Source organism: Poecile atricapillus, chromosome 2, assembly GCF_030490865.1.
Source record: "Poecile atricapillus isolate bPoeAtr1 chromosome 2, bPoeAtr1.hap1, whole genome shotgun sequence".
NCBI lineage: Eukaryota > Metazoa > Chordata > Aves > Passeriformes > Paridae > Poecile > Poecile atricapillus.
This window is the reverse complement of record NC_081250.1, coordinates 83,111,514-83,127,274: the sequence shown is the minus strand read 5'-3', so window position 1 is coordinate 83,127,274 and position 15,761 is coordinate 83,111,514.

Below are 15,761 nucleotides of genomic sequence, written 5' to 3'. Positions count from 1 at the left end.
ATCTCCATATTATCAACCCTGTGTTCAGCACAAATCCAAAACACAGTGCCATACCAGCCACTGTAAAAAAAATTAACTAAACCCCAGCCCAAGCCAGCACAGACGGTTTTTTATCCAAGCTGCCCTACACAGTCTAGTTGAAAGCAGTCTGAAAGCAGGTGGGAAGACTGAAGCCATATCAGCAACACACAAGTTAAAAGGCTGCCTTAAAACAGAAGTCAAGGATAGATAGAGACAGCTTGATAGAATAGTCTCTTGCAAGAGACTGCTTGCAAAGGCATCGAGAGAGAGAGAGTGGAAAACAAATTATTAAAACTCTGAGACATGGCAATCTGAGATGAACAGAACTCAAGCTAAAAAGAAGTGTTGAGGGTTAAGAATACTGTAAGCCCATTTTTTTAGGGTTAAGAAGATTATCTGGTATACTGCAGCATAGAAATTAAAAGTTACATTTCTAATACTGTGGGAATTCCAAGCACAGAAATTTCTCAAAATCTTGTGAATGCAAGCTCAGACACAGACATTAACACAGGCTTTGATCTCAAGCTGTAGAGAAGGCTTCTGGATTTAGAATTATAAGCAAGAATGTGAGTTTAGATAGAAGGACATTAAGTAGTGGAAGTTTTGAGGTTTTGGCGTTAAGATGTAGAGGTAGTTAAGAAGGCAATGAGAAGTTTGGGGCATAGCAAGTAGTTTTGTGTGTCACTATATGATTGGGTAAGAAAGTTCACACTGCAGCAAAGACTTAAAAAACAAAATAATTGGCTATTGATGTGAAAGCAAAAACATGCTTTTGTGGCATTAGTTTATTGGCTAAATAACCTTTAAAAGATCTTTGGACCTGCAGTCTTGTGACCACTGACCAAGAATATCTGGTGAATAAGGTGAAGACGTACTTGCTCTTTCATGATGCTGTAGAAGAAAAATAATAAATCATGCTTTGAAACATCTCCCTGCAGTCTCATCTCTCTCACAAAATCCCAATATAATACCATTTGAACAGAGATGTCAGTCATTTATGAAAATAAAAATTGGCACTCAAGGAAGAAGCAAAGATCTTGCAGAACAGAAGCAGTTTCCTCCCTCTTCTTCACAGACCTATGAAGCCACAACTCTTTCCCTTCCTGTGAAAGTCTGGAGAAGAAAGATGAGATGAAAGACAATTTACTGGAGAGACCCACTTCAACAGACAGAAGCTCAGCAGGGCAGAGACCCTGATACCCTTACTGGTTGTGGTGAAGCATTTTCTACTTGTTGAAGGTAATGAAAAGTAGAGGAATGGCATAGAACATAGCAAATTTCTAAAGATGAGTCTAAAGGTGTTTAAAAAGTCAATGTAGCAATTGATTCAAAAGGAGTTCTATTTGAAAGCTGTTTCAGTGGATTATACCTAGGTTACATGTGCAGAAACTAACATTTCTTGAAGATTACTGCTAAAAGTCCATGGTCATGATGGTAAGGACATGAAGAAGATCAGAGGCTTAGAGCACTGTCCTATAAGGATAGGCTGACAGAGCTGGGATTCTTCAGCCTGGAGAAGAGAAGGCTGCAGGGAGACCTTAGAGCAGCTTTTTAGTACTTAAAGGAGGACTATAAGAAAGATGGGGACAGACTTTTTACAAGCAAATGTGGTGATAGAACAAGAGTCACTAGCTTTAAACTAGAAGAGGGGAAAGTTAGCTGTAAGGGTAACATTTTTTTACAATGAAGATTGTGAGGCAATGGAACAGATTGCCTAGAGAGATAGTAGATGCCCCATTCCCAGAAACAGCCAAGGCCAAGTTGGATGGAGCTTTGAGAAGGTTGTTGTAATAGAAGGTATCCCTGCCCATTGCAAGAGTGTTGAACTAGATGAGCTCAAAAGGTCCCTTCCAAACTAAACCATTCTGTGATGCTACTCAGTGATTAAACTCTATACATAGCATTATTTCAGAGGTGAGCCACACACTTTTGATGGTAGCACAGCTATTTATCAACATAAATCAGCTAAGACCTTTTGTCTAGGGACTGAAAGAAATCTATCTACAATTACCCAAGATAAGTCTGCACACTGCAATGTCTGATTCAGAGGTTGTTTGCTACATTTTTATGCTGTTCTAGAAACTGAAACTGCTGATTTATGGATTAAATTTAAATTTTAACCTGAGTTTGATTACTGTGCTTATTAATGCATTGCCAATTTAGTAAAATCATATTAACTTAGCTTAGTGTATCCTCAGTTAAGTAAATATTGATATGTCCAATACAAGCAAGTTGTATGGAATGAACATGGAGACCTTAAGTAACCTTAGACAAGAAATTTACAACTCAGCTATCTCTCTGCAGGTTCATTTCCTCTCAGCAGCAATTCAAAAAAGAATTAACCCACTGCAGAATTAGCTTTTTCCAGAAATGCTAATCTGCTTCAGCAGAGCAACATTATTTAAGCACTTTTATTGCTCAAGCAATTGGGGGTGACATCTTCTAGGAAGAGCTTATAGAATTTTGTAGAGTGTGAAAGTTACAGCACTGTGCAACCACACTACAGAGATGGAGATAGATGCAAGAAGACAGGAACCTGAACTGTATGGAAAGAAGCCAATTTTATACTTCATTATAATTTCAGACATAACCTTCTCAGCCACTGCCTCTGCTCCACATCTGTTCTTAAAAATTTGAAGTCATTCATAATCTTTGTATTTACATTTTCTTCATTACTTCTGAATCATGACATTCTCTTGAAACACAAGGTTAAAGATACAGTCTCATAGTCCAGTTACACACCATGTTGCAAACAATCTTATGGTATAATATTTTGAAGCATTAGTTAATTTTAAAAAAATTGTTTTCTAGCCTTCCAATGTAGAAGCAGATAAATTGTAAAGACAGATATTTCTGAAGAAGAAGCAGTACAGCTTCTTTCACAGCTACATATGTACCAGAAAACAATATATATAACAACATATATAGATTTGATCTATTCATCTCCTTCAACACTGAAAAGCATTTGCAGTTAGAAACAGAACTCTTTTGGGGGTGGGCAAGGGGAGTAGGCAATAGAGAAAGAGAAGATGGAATAGAAATTACTACAGCAGCATGATGTTATATTTTTCTCAATGTTAGACAAGAATAATTTGAATTTTACAGGCCAAAGAGTGATTCTTCAGTCTGCTATTTAAAACACAACTGTAACATTTGAGTTCCTCACAGTCTTGAATATTTTCACACATTCCATCTTCCCAAAGAAAGCACAAGTCACAGCAGTCTGATTTCAGATCACGAAAGCATGGGTAAATTGCCCAAAGTAGTTAAGTCAAGTAAAACTATCTAATTTCCATAGAGCTGAGGAGCAAGTTTTGAACTACATGAGTTCCCTACATAGAACATGAAGAGAATTAAGGTGCTTCATGTTGACTCTAAAGAGCCAGCTCAGACAGATAACCTGTTGTGAATATTAGCTTCAAGCTAACATGAACCCATCTCTCTGCTGGTTACTCACGGAGCCTGATGCAATTGGCTTGGTTGTAAATATGTAAATCGTAAACCTTTTCTTAGCCAAATGAATGTTACCTGGAACAGCTACAGTCTGCCTAAAGTAAGCTGATGAAGAATATTCTGTACACATATGACTCTTAAGTCTGAGTCTTCCAGGGCTTCCAGGGCATATCTTCAGCTGTTGAAAAGTATTCCATCATCCTTCTGCAACAGTGGGTAGAAAATTTCCCTCATAATTTAACACTCAGGATCATTCTTTCTGCTGCCTTAGACTGCAAGAACAGGGACTGTATATTCTTGTCTCCTCAAAAAGTTTCCTAGTCATTAGGCCACGAGCTGTTTGGGACATAGCAGCTAGGAGACAGGGAAAAAGAGAAAAGGTTTGGGTTGGAAGTGCCATGTCGTCTCTTTACCTTTTGGCACCATGAGCTGTTTGAAATGGAATTGCAGACTGCCTGGAAGGCAGCCAGAAGGGAGAACACCCACACATGCTCTCACTTGCTCTGGATGCTGCCACAAGCACGCGGGGGCCCTTGTGACCCACGACTGTTCCCCAGCTGCTGCACACAGAACCCTACAAACACACATGGAATAGGAAGCCCCACAACCAGGAAAAGGGAAATAGAATTTCAGGGGAAGACAGGGTGGACTGAACTGGTGAAGCACTAGTCATGGCTTTTTCACAAAACCTTTGTTTGCTATCTCAAGTCTCTTGAAAAAAAATGTAATTAAAATTCTAGCTGCTGCATCTGTAGGTTGCAAGGAACAGAGCTGGATGTGGCTGCTGTGCTCAGGGCATGATTGCACCAGCCCCACTCCCTTCATGAGAAACCCTGCCTGCTCCAGTGGGAGAGAGTTTTTGGAGTTTCTTATGCTTTGTTTTCACAGTCAGCCATTAGTTATGTTTAAGGTCCATGAATCTGGTCTTGTGGTTTTAAAAATAGTAAAACACTCTGTATAAGCTATGCAGCATGGAGTTGGGTCTTTTTGTTCAAGTGGTATTACAAAATGGGAAGATAAGACTTGTGTAACAAGCCAGGAAATTTCATGAACAAATCTATTTTCTGTAAGTTTCTCTCTTGTTTGTACAGTTTCAAAAGATTTTCTTGCAAGACTTATTCATGGCCAGTCCCACATCCTGGCATCCAAATTAAAACCTTCCTGTCTGTCATGGGGTAGCTTCACCTTTAAGACAGAGTAAAAAGAGGGGAAGTTGAAGCTACTGGTGGCTGATGGGAGTTTTTCCTCCAGACCAATTATCAGTCATTTCCAAGAACTGACAGCCGTTCTGACCATTAAAAACTGAATTCAACTTGTAAACACTCCCTTAAGAAGTACACTCAGAGCTCTCTCGATCTCTTTTGGTTTCCGGCTTTAAGAAGGTAACGGGCTCTGTAATAACCTCCTCCACCCCCCCCTCTCTCTCTCGGCCGATGAAGGCCGCAAGAGACAAAAGGAGGTGGGGGGGGGAGGAGAGGGAAGCAGAGCCTGGCAGCTTAGTTCAGTTTTCAAGGTCTGCTGCTGGACTGAAACCTGACACTATGAACTTTTGCAGCTTTCTTAAAACTTTTAATTCTTTTACTACCTAGATAAACAAACAGATTACTCCTTTTTCTTAGAAAAGACAGAGAAAGAGAGACAATTAATGTGTAAGACATCATAAAACCACCAAAAACAGTGAAGAAAATAGTTAAGTTTAAATAAAAAAGAGAGAAAAAAGAAGATGCTTGCTGCTGAAAAGTCTTTCTGTTACAGCTATGGAGATGGACAATAATAGTTTAGAAGACTCCTTTAATTCATTACTAGAGTATGGGAGGAATAGAGGAGGAATTCAAAGTGTGGACTTTAAAGAAAAGAAAGAGTGGTTGTGATACTGTGAGTTGCTGGAACTTACGAGTGAAGTGAGAATTTTAAAGCCTTAAAGGAGCCAAGAAGATGTCTGTTTTCCAGGAAGGCTCACAGAAACAAATGAAGAAGATTTCTACCTTTGAATAACTTATCCTTAAAAATAGCATCCCTAGACTTATTTGACCCATGCACGCTTCGGAGTAGTGTGAGATGGGAGGAGTGAATTCTAAAAACTCCATAGATTGACAGAAAGAGACTTCTGTTTCTCTACAGGGACTGATGAGAAGACTCTAGAAATTGAGACTGTTTTTGACCACCAAGATTGTAAAATTTTTTTGTCTCTATGTTATTATGTGTACAAAGAAATAGTCAAGTAGTGAGAAGAAAAAGAGTTTTCTGAAAGTTTATTCTAGTATTCTTATTCTAGTAGTTTGTTAATAAACTGTCTTTATTCCTTTTAAGTTTTAAGCCTGTTTTGCTCTTATTTTAATCCATATCTCTAGCAAGAAATAAGTAATTTTTTGTTACTAGTTTAAAACTACGACACTGTCTTATTTAGTTAGTGAAGAACATAAATATATGGAAAGCCCCTAAAAGCAGGTATAACATAGAAAATTAATGCAATAATCCAAAAATATTTCAATGGGGAGAATATTATGCAGCATATAGCTATTAAATTACAAGTAGGTAAGCAAAAAAAGAATCCACAAACTTCACAAACTCATTTTAATGGAAAAGTACAGATGCAAGAGTATCCAAAATTTGAAACATGTATCCTTAGTATATTCTGTTTACTAACCCAGCATTCTGACAAGTATTCAGAGCCTTCTTGCTGAAGGAGAGAACAAACCATCAGGTTTAGACCCTGTGTTATCTGGAATAACTTTCCTTCTCCACCATTTTAATACTGGAAACAGTAAAATATTCAGGTATTCAAGGATTTGCATGCATTTTTGGAAACTGTAGGCTGACTTCCCTGTTGTTATTTAACCGAAGAATCAAGAATGGCTACAAGTAGCAGTGAGGCATTAATGCATGAGCTTAGTCTTTGTAATATGAAACATCAAAGGGAAAGATAATTAAGAAACAATTTTTACTGAATTAAATACAATTCATTTGCTTAACCTGACTTTTGGCATGTGGAAGGTGGCTCCTTCTCCACTTGCAGGACAGTTTCAGAACAGGTTTGGTGACCTGGTAGCAGAAGAAAAGCAGAATGTTGCACCTGTGGAAGTATCCAAATTGTCCATGCATAAACCACATATTATTGACAGGAGGCAATGGAAAGGGACAGTAGTGGTAGTTTTCCATTTGTGGTGGACAGAAGCCCCCATCTGCCTCCTTGGCTTGCTATCTAGATCGATTCATGGCCAGGGGTTCAGATCCAAGATGTAGCAGAGGAACTACCAAGGATCTTGGGCTATCACTCCCTGCTGCTTATCCACATAGGCACCAATAACACTGCCAGAGGTGATCACTGAGGTTAAGAGTGCCTACAAGGATCTGAGAGCAAGGATCAGGAATTATAGGCCAGTCTGCAAAAACCCTAGACCAAGGCCCCTTAGAGCACATTTCTGGGCCCATGCAGAAGAAAGTAATTAGGAAGAATCATCATATGTTTACCAAGCATGCCTGAACAATCTGATTGCTGCCTGTGAAAAAATGACTGGACTTGTGAACAAATGGAGAGCAGTGGATGACTTTGACCTTGCCTTTGGTACTTGTCAGCCCTTTTGAAAACACTCTTCCTTCTTTTGACTTAAAAAATAAAAATTACAAGTAATAAGGTTCCGTATTATTTCTACCAGTTAACACGTGTTCTTACCAGCTTCTTTCTGACCACAGTGAGTTGGCATGGAAAAAGAACTCACACAAACAGTTATGTGAGTCAATTTATGGCATTGGAGTCAATTTATGGCAGGGAAGATATTCTCATATTTATTTCCATGAAAAAACAATACAGATTTCCATTGTATTAACAGATTATTCTCCCACATATAAGCAATGGTGCACACACAGCTCCTTTGGTGGAGGTCTTCAGTCCAGCTGAGTGGATGTGGGCTGGCAGTGTACCTAGGGTAATACCACAAATAAAGAGGAAAACCACCAAAAGCGTCACCAAAAGTGTCAACAACAGGATATGAAACTGAAGATACCAGAGCAGTAATTGTAGAAGAAACTTTCTGAGCCTCTGTTCACCCTGACAATAACCAATCACATTTCTGGAATTATCAGCAACATTGCACCCGCAGGTTTAAAGCATTTGTCTGGAGACTGCAGTCATTCCTTGCTCTTCAGCCAAGAGCAGGTTCACCTTCCCTTTGTCTTTCCTTCACTTTTCCCATCTGTGTAAATAAAGGCATTGCGCAGAGATCTGCTGACATGTTGAGAACCTTCTCTGTCACATGCCATCAATGCTTATCATTCTTCTTGGCCTTCACCACTGCTTTTAAGGTGTTCCCTTTCTAGGCAAACTCATCCAAAGCCTTCTACTGCAGATCTCTATAGGTGATGGGTGGAGGCTGGTGAGTCGCCCAGTGGTGTGGCTGCTGTCTCCTGGAGAGAAAGCCCTTGGGCTCCAGCTTGCCACATTTCCCCTGGGGGAGAAACCCTAGCCAATAGCCTTTGCAGTTGTGACAAGGAAAAAGGAGTCGCCCCCCCCAACATGTCTTGCAGCCCATGCAAAGTTTGTGTACCCCATGCAGATTCTATGTATCTTATTGGTTCTTCCCCTTTGCTCCGCCCCTGAACCTTCTGATGATACAAACCCGTTTCCTCCGACCACATGGCTTTTTGTCATGGGACTCCTCAGAGGAAGGAGACAAATAAAACCTCCTGAGGGACTTCCTATGAAGGCTCCATCTCTTTCCTTCTGCATCACCTGAAGAGCTGCTTTCACTCAGCAGCCTTTTTCAGGGCTCAGAGCTGAAACAGCAGAGCAGCTACAGACATGCCTGTGCCTCCAGGGCATCCATTTCTAGGAATGGTACAGAACCCAGACCACCGACCCAGCTGTGATAGCGATGCAACATGCTCATCCCTGAAGGGCACCAAAGCCACTCTACTCTGCCCACAGGCACATTTACATAGGCCTGAACAGACCATTCCTCTTTCTATGAAGTAGTTTCTTCCAGAAATAGCCCCCAGCTTCAGGCTGTTTTTTGACAGCAGTGAGATGCTGGACATAGGAATAGGGAACAGGTACTTGATTTCTGCATGCCAAGACCTGCACTATCATGAGCATATGGAAAATATTCCCCTATCTGGGGCAAAAGCTCCCCAGCTATCCAACTCTGAAGGCAACAGCAAGAACACAACCACTGAACAGCCCTCTCCCCATGCTGGCAGTCCATCCATACCTTTTCCTTCTAACTCTACTGTCTCTACATGTTGATGCTGACCTATTTCTCTATCAGCTTTCTGTGATTATGTTCTCCATCACTACTCCCATCCATTTTTGAAGAAGAGCAAAGTGTCCTTTGCAACTCCTCATAAGTCAGTTTTTTTCCGTTAGAAACACCCTCCACAAACTTAAAAAAAAGGATAAATTCATCCCGGAATCTAAGCATACCAGACAATCATTTGATCACAAGAGTGTTTCTTTCTTTCATTTCTCACAAGAAACAAGAGTATCATTAAGCCAGGATCAAAAGTGGCTTCAAAGGAGTAGAAACAAAAGACCTGAAAAGGAGATGTCACTGGTAAGAAGGAAAACTACCCCCCACTGGACCTGGGTGCTGCAAATCTGTTCTGATCAAAGAGAGCACTGTTCCTACCTGTGATCTGGTTGTCCTCAGCTCCTGAGTCATCTCTTGTGGAGAACCCTTGTTCTTATTGATCTCTCACACTTCTTGCTCCCTGTGACACAAGGCTATCCTCGTGCCTCAGGCATGAAGCTTCGTAACTGCAATAGTTCAGGTAATGCCTTTGTGTTGCTTTTGCCTAGCTGTTTCCCTTGGGCACCTGCCAACGTAACTGTAGCCCTGTAATGTGACATTGTCACTGCTAGTGATATGCCACAAACTTGGTTTGAGTCCGCAGGGGCTCAGGACAGAGGCTTGTCTACCTTAGTTTCTTGCAACCTGTCTGCAGCTTTATTTCATGTGATTTTGTGACAGCTACAGCTGTTCTGTAAGCTGCACAGATAAATTAGCCCTGAAAAACACCAACTCGACCAGCCTAGCTCATTAGATAATAAAGGTAAACAAGTGCCCAGGTATGATAATAATAGGTCAGATTCAAATTCAATAGGGGGCCCCAGCCAATCCCATTGAATCATGAATGCATCCAGATCACTGGCCAGTGAGCTGAGCGGAGCTAAGACTTCAACCAATCACATGTGTAACCATGGGAAATTTGAAGCCCTTGTAAGAGGGGACACCCAACAATAAACTTTGGCTATTGTTGCATGAGCCTCAGCATGTTCTGTCACATGCCTGTCTCCAACATTAGTGACAATTGGTGACCCAAACATGATACAGCAAGCTGTCGTGGGTATTGCAGGGAGACAGAGGCCAGTGGAGATTGCTGCCTCCAGCCTGTAGGGCTGTGGAGAGTTGCAGGGAAAGCCACAGGGCAGCAGAAATTGCTGCAGTAATCCTGGCAGAGTGGATATAGCTGTGGGCAGCAGAGTGCTGCGGAAAGTGCTGCATGGATCCAGACTCCCTCCCTTTTTTGTGAATAAGAGACGCCTCTGGGAATAATGGGTGCATGGGCTTTGGTGGAGGAAGACCCTGTTCACCAGGTATGAACTCTTTTTTTTTAAAGAAAAGAGGGACAAAATATGACAAGAGGGCTTGCTGGTGTGGTGCGAGAACCACAGACTGGATGTGACAGAAGAGGCCACCCTGGACTTAAAAACTTGGGAGCGGGCTGGCAGATTTATACTCGCAGCAGCCTCCATAGGCAACGAGACTGCCATTAATGTTATAAAGCCCTGGAGGATCATTGTGGACTTGTTAAAATGATTGAAGCCTGAGCGGGACAAAAGGACGGTGCAGAGGGCACTGCGGGTGCTGCCCACTGAGATGCATGGCAAGGACAAGGCACCGGGTGAGGTGCCGGAAAGCATGTACGCTGCACTGGGCATGCAGGGGAGGAGGATGGGCGAAGCACCTGCATTGCTCCGTGAAATTGTGCAGAGTTGTGAAGCTGCCCCAAGCCAGGTTGCCTCACCTGAGGAACATCCAGCAGATGTGTGAGTCTGCGCTGCCACCCTGAGCCATTACATGCTGCTGGCAGAGCAGGCCTCTGGTGAACCAAGCCGCTGCAATGCTGTGCCAAGGAGCAGAGAAGCCCCGCACTGCCATGTTGCACTGAACAGGTTCCTTGCTGCCCCACCATTCAGCTGTGCCCTGGCATCCAGCCAAGATCACTGAAACAGCACCTGGCCATTGCAAAGCCGTATCTGCCACTGAGTCGGGCTGTGCCACCGTGGCAGGCAGGCACTCCAAAGCCATGTTGGGCTATGATGCCTCTGCAGCAGTTATTTTGCCAGCTGCACTGAAAGCCCATGCCGAAAAGCCCCTTGCCACCACAGATGCACTCAGACCTCCTCTTCCCGGAGCTGATTGGCGTGGCTCTGAGACCACGCCTATGACCCAGCCTCCGATCAGAGGATCCCAAAGCCACTGCCACTGCCATGCATGTTCCGCTACTAACGAATCTGGAACAGCCCCCGCGACACACACCAGTAAAGGACTCAACATACACTGGAGAAGACACCTTCACCACAGTCCAGTCAGTGCTGTGCTGCAGTTTTCCATTTAACCCTGGCAGATCCGGCTACACCAGGATGTGCCACCTTAGAGAGCCCTGAATAGCAACCACCATGCCGGGACTGGGAGAGCCTGGCAGGTGGGGGATAGCGACTTTCTCCTGCCCTTCAGCAACACAACTTTGCAGCCACAAGGCGCTGCCACCACTGCTCAGGAGAGAGATGGCGCAGCCCCCATCCACGGTCCTGGTTTGCTACCCAGTTGGCGCCACAGCTGTGGACCCCTGGGACCAGGAGTGATTCTTCAGCCACAGCTGCAGTGCCTATTTCTGCTTCCTGCAGCAGAGAAGTGGGTGGCGGCAGCACAGCCAGGTGGATTACAGCTGTGGTAAAGAGATGCCAAGATTAAAAGGAGTGACAGGCAAGGCCTGCAGCCCACCATGGCAGCTTGCCGGCAGTGCGGATGCCTGGCATGTAAGGTGGACCCAAGGTGACCACCACAGAATTGAGACACATTAAAAAGCTCCTTTAGTAAGGTCTTCAAACATCAGACACTACAAATGGTTGCCAGGTAGGAAAGCACCCATTCCAATATTAGATTCTGTGTGTACCTTCAACACTTTTGGTCCTCATGTTATGATTGGCAATGCTGAATTATTTTCTTTTCAAATATGCATTAAATCTCAATATAATAGTGTGTAATATTTAAGGATTATAGTTTAATTTATTAATTTTCTTCCACATAGAACTCACAGTAATTTTCCAGGCTGTTTTTAGCCTCTAAAGGAAAAGCAACATCAAGGTATTTGTTTTCCTCTTCCAAAAATCTTAAGAGTTTCAGTTATGGGATTTCCAAATCTAAATTAAGGTTTTGTTCTGGGTCATTTAAAATTATGCAAACATACTATTCAAGGATGGGAGCTGTTGACTATTTTTGGTTTATCTTACAATTAATATACCTATAGAAAACCAGCCAGACTTGCTATATAAAGCTTAAAAGTGTGACAACACCAAAACCAAACCTACTAAATATGCTTGTAAAAGGAAAGCCTTACATATATTGGTGTGTAAAAAACGCTCGCTTGTGGTGAGAGACTTCTCCAGGGTCAAGCTGTTCAAGTATAAGCAATTTATTATAAGGGTAAAAGGAGGGGAGACCCGTGTCCGCCACCAGCCTCGGCGTCCACGTGGTCCGGGAGAGGGGAGAGAGAACAGGTAGAGCAAGGGAGGTGAGGTTGGATGGGGGAGGGAGAGAGTAAGAGAGCAGAGGGAGAGAGGGAAAAAGCAGAGGGAGAGAGCAGGGAAGACGAGAGGGGTAGGAGCAGGAAGAGAGGGCTGAGAGTTAGGAGTGGGGGAGAGGGGTAAAGGGGTAAGAGGGAAAGGCTAAGGGGTAAGAGGTAAGAGTAAAGAGAGCGAAGTTCTTGCTACAATCCAATATATCTTTTTCTATTGTGAATATTCTAATTCTTAGTAACCAATCACCATGAGACACACCCACTAAAAAATTTACATACAGCCTATGCACTTCCCTATATTAACATACAGTGTTGCATTTTAGATTCTACAAAACCTTACAAGTTCTTTCCTTGCTTCTTGACCTTTGCATTCTCTATCAGCAGAAGGACATTGTTTTATCAACAGGGATTCTCCTCTAGCTGGCTAAGCTATTGTTCTTTGGTTAACCAGTACTCAGTATCCTATGACTCAAAGCAGGCTTTCATTTCTACTTTGATTCTAGCCTTCATATTTTCAGAATCTTTTGGTAAACAATCATTCACAAGGTTTCCCTGTTTCACCTTCCCCAACATACATAGATCATACTTATACAGTGTTCCTGATAATATTTACCTGGACTTCACCACCTTATCTCTAACTGGACATACTTTGTAATAACTCTAAATAATGGTGACATAACACTTAGCTTTGTCACCTTGTCGTGGTTTTGAACCAGTAATTAACAAAAAAAAGGGGAAAAAAAGAATTATTTCTCTCTTGCTGTGAGATATGGATTAAAATGAGAGCAAACCAGGCATAAAACTTAAAAGGAGTAAAGAAAGTTTATTGACAAACTATAAGAACACCAGAATAAACCTTTAGAAAAAACCTTTTCATTTCTCACTGTTCACCATTCTTTTGTTCACATGACAACAGAGACAAAAACTTTATAATTTTGATGGTTTAAATAATCTCAATTCTCTTTACAGTCTTTCCATCAGTTTCTGTAAAGAAACAGAAGTTCTTTTCTGTTAATTTATGGAGTTTGTCACAAGAAAACTATTTTTGTTATAGTTTCTCGTTTTTCTGATATCAGCTGCTCAGAGCTACTGTTATCAAAGCCCACCCCTCCCATTCCACATCACTCTGAAATGTGTTATGGGCCATGAGTTTGAGGATAGCATTTTTAAGGATAAGTTAGTCAAAGGCAAAAAAGTATTTTTCATCTGTTTCGGTATGCTTCACTAGAAAACAGTTTTCTCATTGCCTCTCAAGGCTTCAAATCTCCCAGCACTTCACTATACCACAATTACTCCACTTTTTACTCAAATTTACACTTTGAACACTCTATTCCTCCCCATACTCTATTATGAATTAAAGGAGTTCTTTTCAGGACTTCATTGTCCATCTCCATAGTTTTAACAGAAAGATATTTCAGCTTAATTAAAGCATCTTCTTAATTCTCTACCTTTCTTGAAGTCTCTTTTCTTTCTTGCCACTAGTAGTTTATAAAGTCTCTTTTCATGTTGATCACTCTCCTTTTCTCTTTCTGGATGAAAAGATTAATCCGCAAGTCTCATCTGGATAAGAAAGAGTTAAAATTTTGCTCAAGCTTTTGTAGATGGTTCGGTGATCTCTGCTGAACAGGAGCTAGAGCTGTTTGCGATGAAAAGTTCCTCATAGCTGCTTTAGAGCGTGGTCTCCGTCTCTGCTTGCAGCAGGCTCAGAGCTCCTCTCCTTCTTCACTCGGCAATTTTCTAGTGAATGTAGCTACAGCAAAACTTCCAGCTGAACCAGAGATCGGGCCGGGCTGGGCAAGCCCCCCGCAGGCCCTATCTCCCGGCCGGGAGACGCGGCAGGCCTGGCCCGGTCCCCGCCCGGCCGCATGGCCTGGGCAGGGAACCAGAGGCCAGCCGGAGCTCCGCCACCCTTCCCAGTCAAGAAACAAAGAGAACCACAGACTTCTGGTTGTACACTTTAAGGTGGAGTTCACAAGTTGATTCTACTTTTCAATGGCTAAAACTGCTGTCAATTCTCAGCAATGACCGATAATTGGTCAGGAGAAAAGACTCCCAGGAGTCCCCAGCAACTTTAACTTTTTTAAAGGTAAACTAACCCCATGACACACCTTCAATTTGATGATTATTCATAAATCCTTCAAAGAAAAAATATGCTGTGCAGAGTAAAGCCCAAAGTATAGACTTCTAAGTCCCTGTACTGTGCCATATATCCCCTGAAATTAATGTCAGCCTGCAAAGATAGCATTATTTGGAGTCCCAAAACTATAAATTGTGGAAAACAGATTCTGTGCAAGTATGAAAACCTAGAATGAAAGTTTAAAGTCCCGAATAGATGGTAAGGCGGCTTTGTTCTTGAATTTGACCTTTTCTATTCTATTTATGCAATTGGTATATTTGTTGTCCCTGAAAGTCTTGTAAAATTCTTAGTACTGCAAAGTCATTAATTGGAACATAAGATGATTACACAGGAAACACAAAAATACTGAATTTTACTTTCTATCTGCATAACAAATATTTGGCACAAAGGACTAAAATTCATTAAGAGTTTAAAATTAGATTAAATTAGATTTTTTCCAGTCTTACCATCTCTAGATTGCACTGTAGCAAGTTGCTTTAAAGGAGATTTTCTTGCTAAGAAATAAAGGTGATACCATTATTCTAACCATATTACTAATATTTTAATACTTGAATTCCAACCACTTTACAATTATTTTCCAGTTATAGACCTTCTATAAACAGCTGTCCTGTGTTACAGTTACTGTCCTTTATTATAAATCTACCCTGTGAATAACCTGGTTGGTTGCCCAGTGGGGGGGGGTAGGGGGTGGCATACATGGTGCTGCCCATCCCTTTCAGGCAGAAGGCAACTTCACTGAAACATGGACTTTCTTAATATTATGACATTTTGGAGTTCAGGGACACTGCTTGTTTTGGGGGTCCTGAGAGATATGAAAGCAAACATGAGGTGCTAGGTTTAAAAGAGGTACTTAGTTTAGGAGAAAAGGTATTTATGCAGTTAGAAAACAGGTTGCATGTTTACGTCTGGATGGATCTATATGTTTGCACTCACCTTGTTCAAAACAATGAGCACAATGTGACCTGTGTATAACTGGCACCACAGTTTAAGATTGTGGTAATGCATATTTCTGGGTGTTTCCTAGTTTCTGTATGGACCTTCTAAACAGCTGTGATGTGTTTTTCCCCTCCCCTCCCTGTCCCTGAAACATGATTCCATTGGTTGGTGTTCTATGTCCCCCCGCCCCTCTCCCGAGGTTTCAAAAAGCCCGGGAAGGAGAAACCCGGCCTCTTTTTCCCCTGGAATCCAGCCAGAATAAACATCCTCCGTTACTCCGAGGGGAAAAGCAGCTTCCTTTTGGGTCTTTTTCTTGGTCTCGAAGGACCTCCTGAACCCCTTAATCGACAGAGCTAGCCAGGATTACGTCGAGGGGCTAAGGAAGGGTTTCCTTCAGGTGGCGACCAACGGTGGG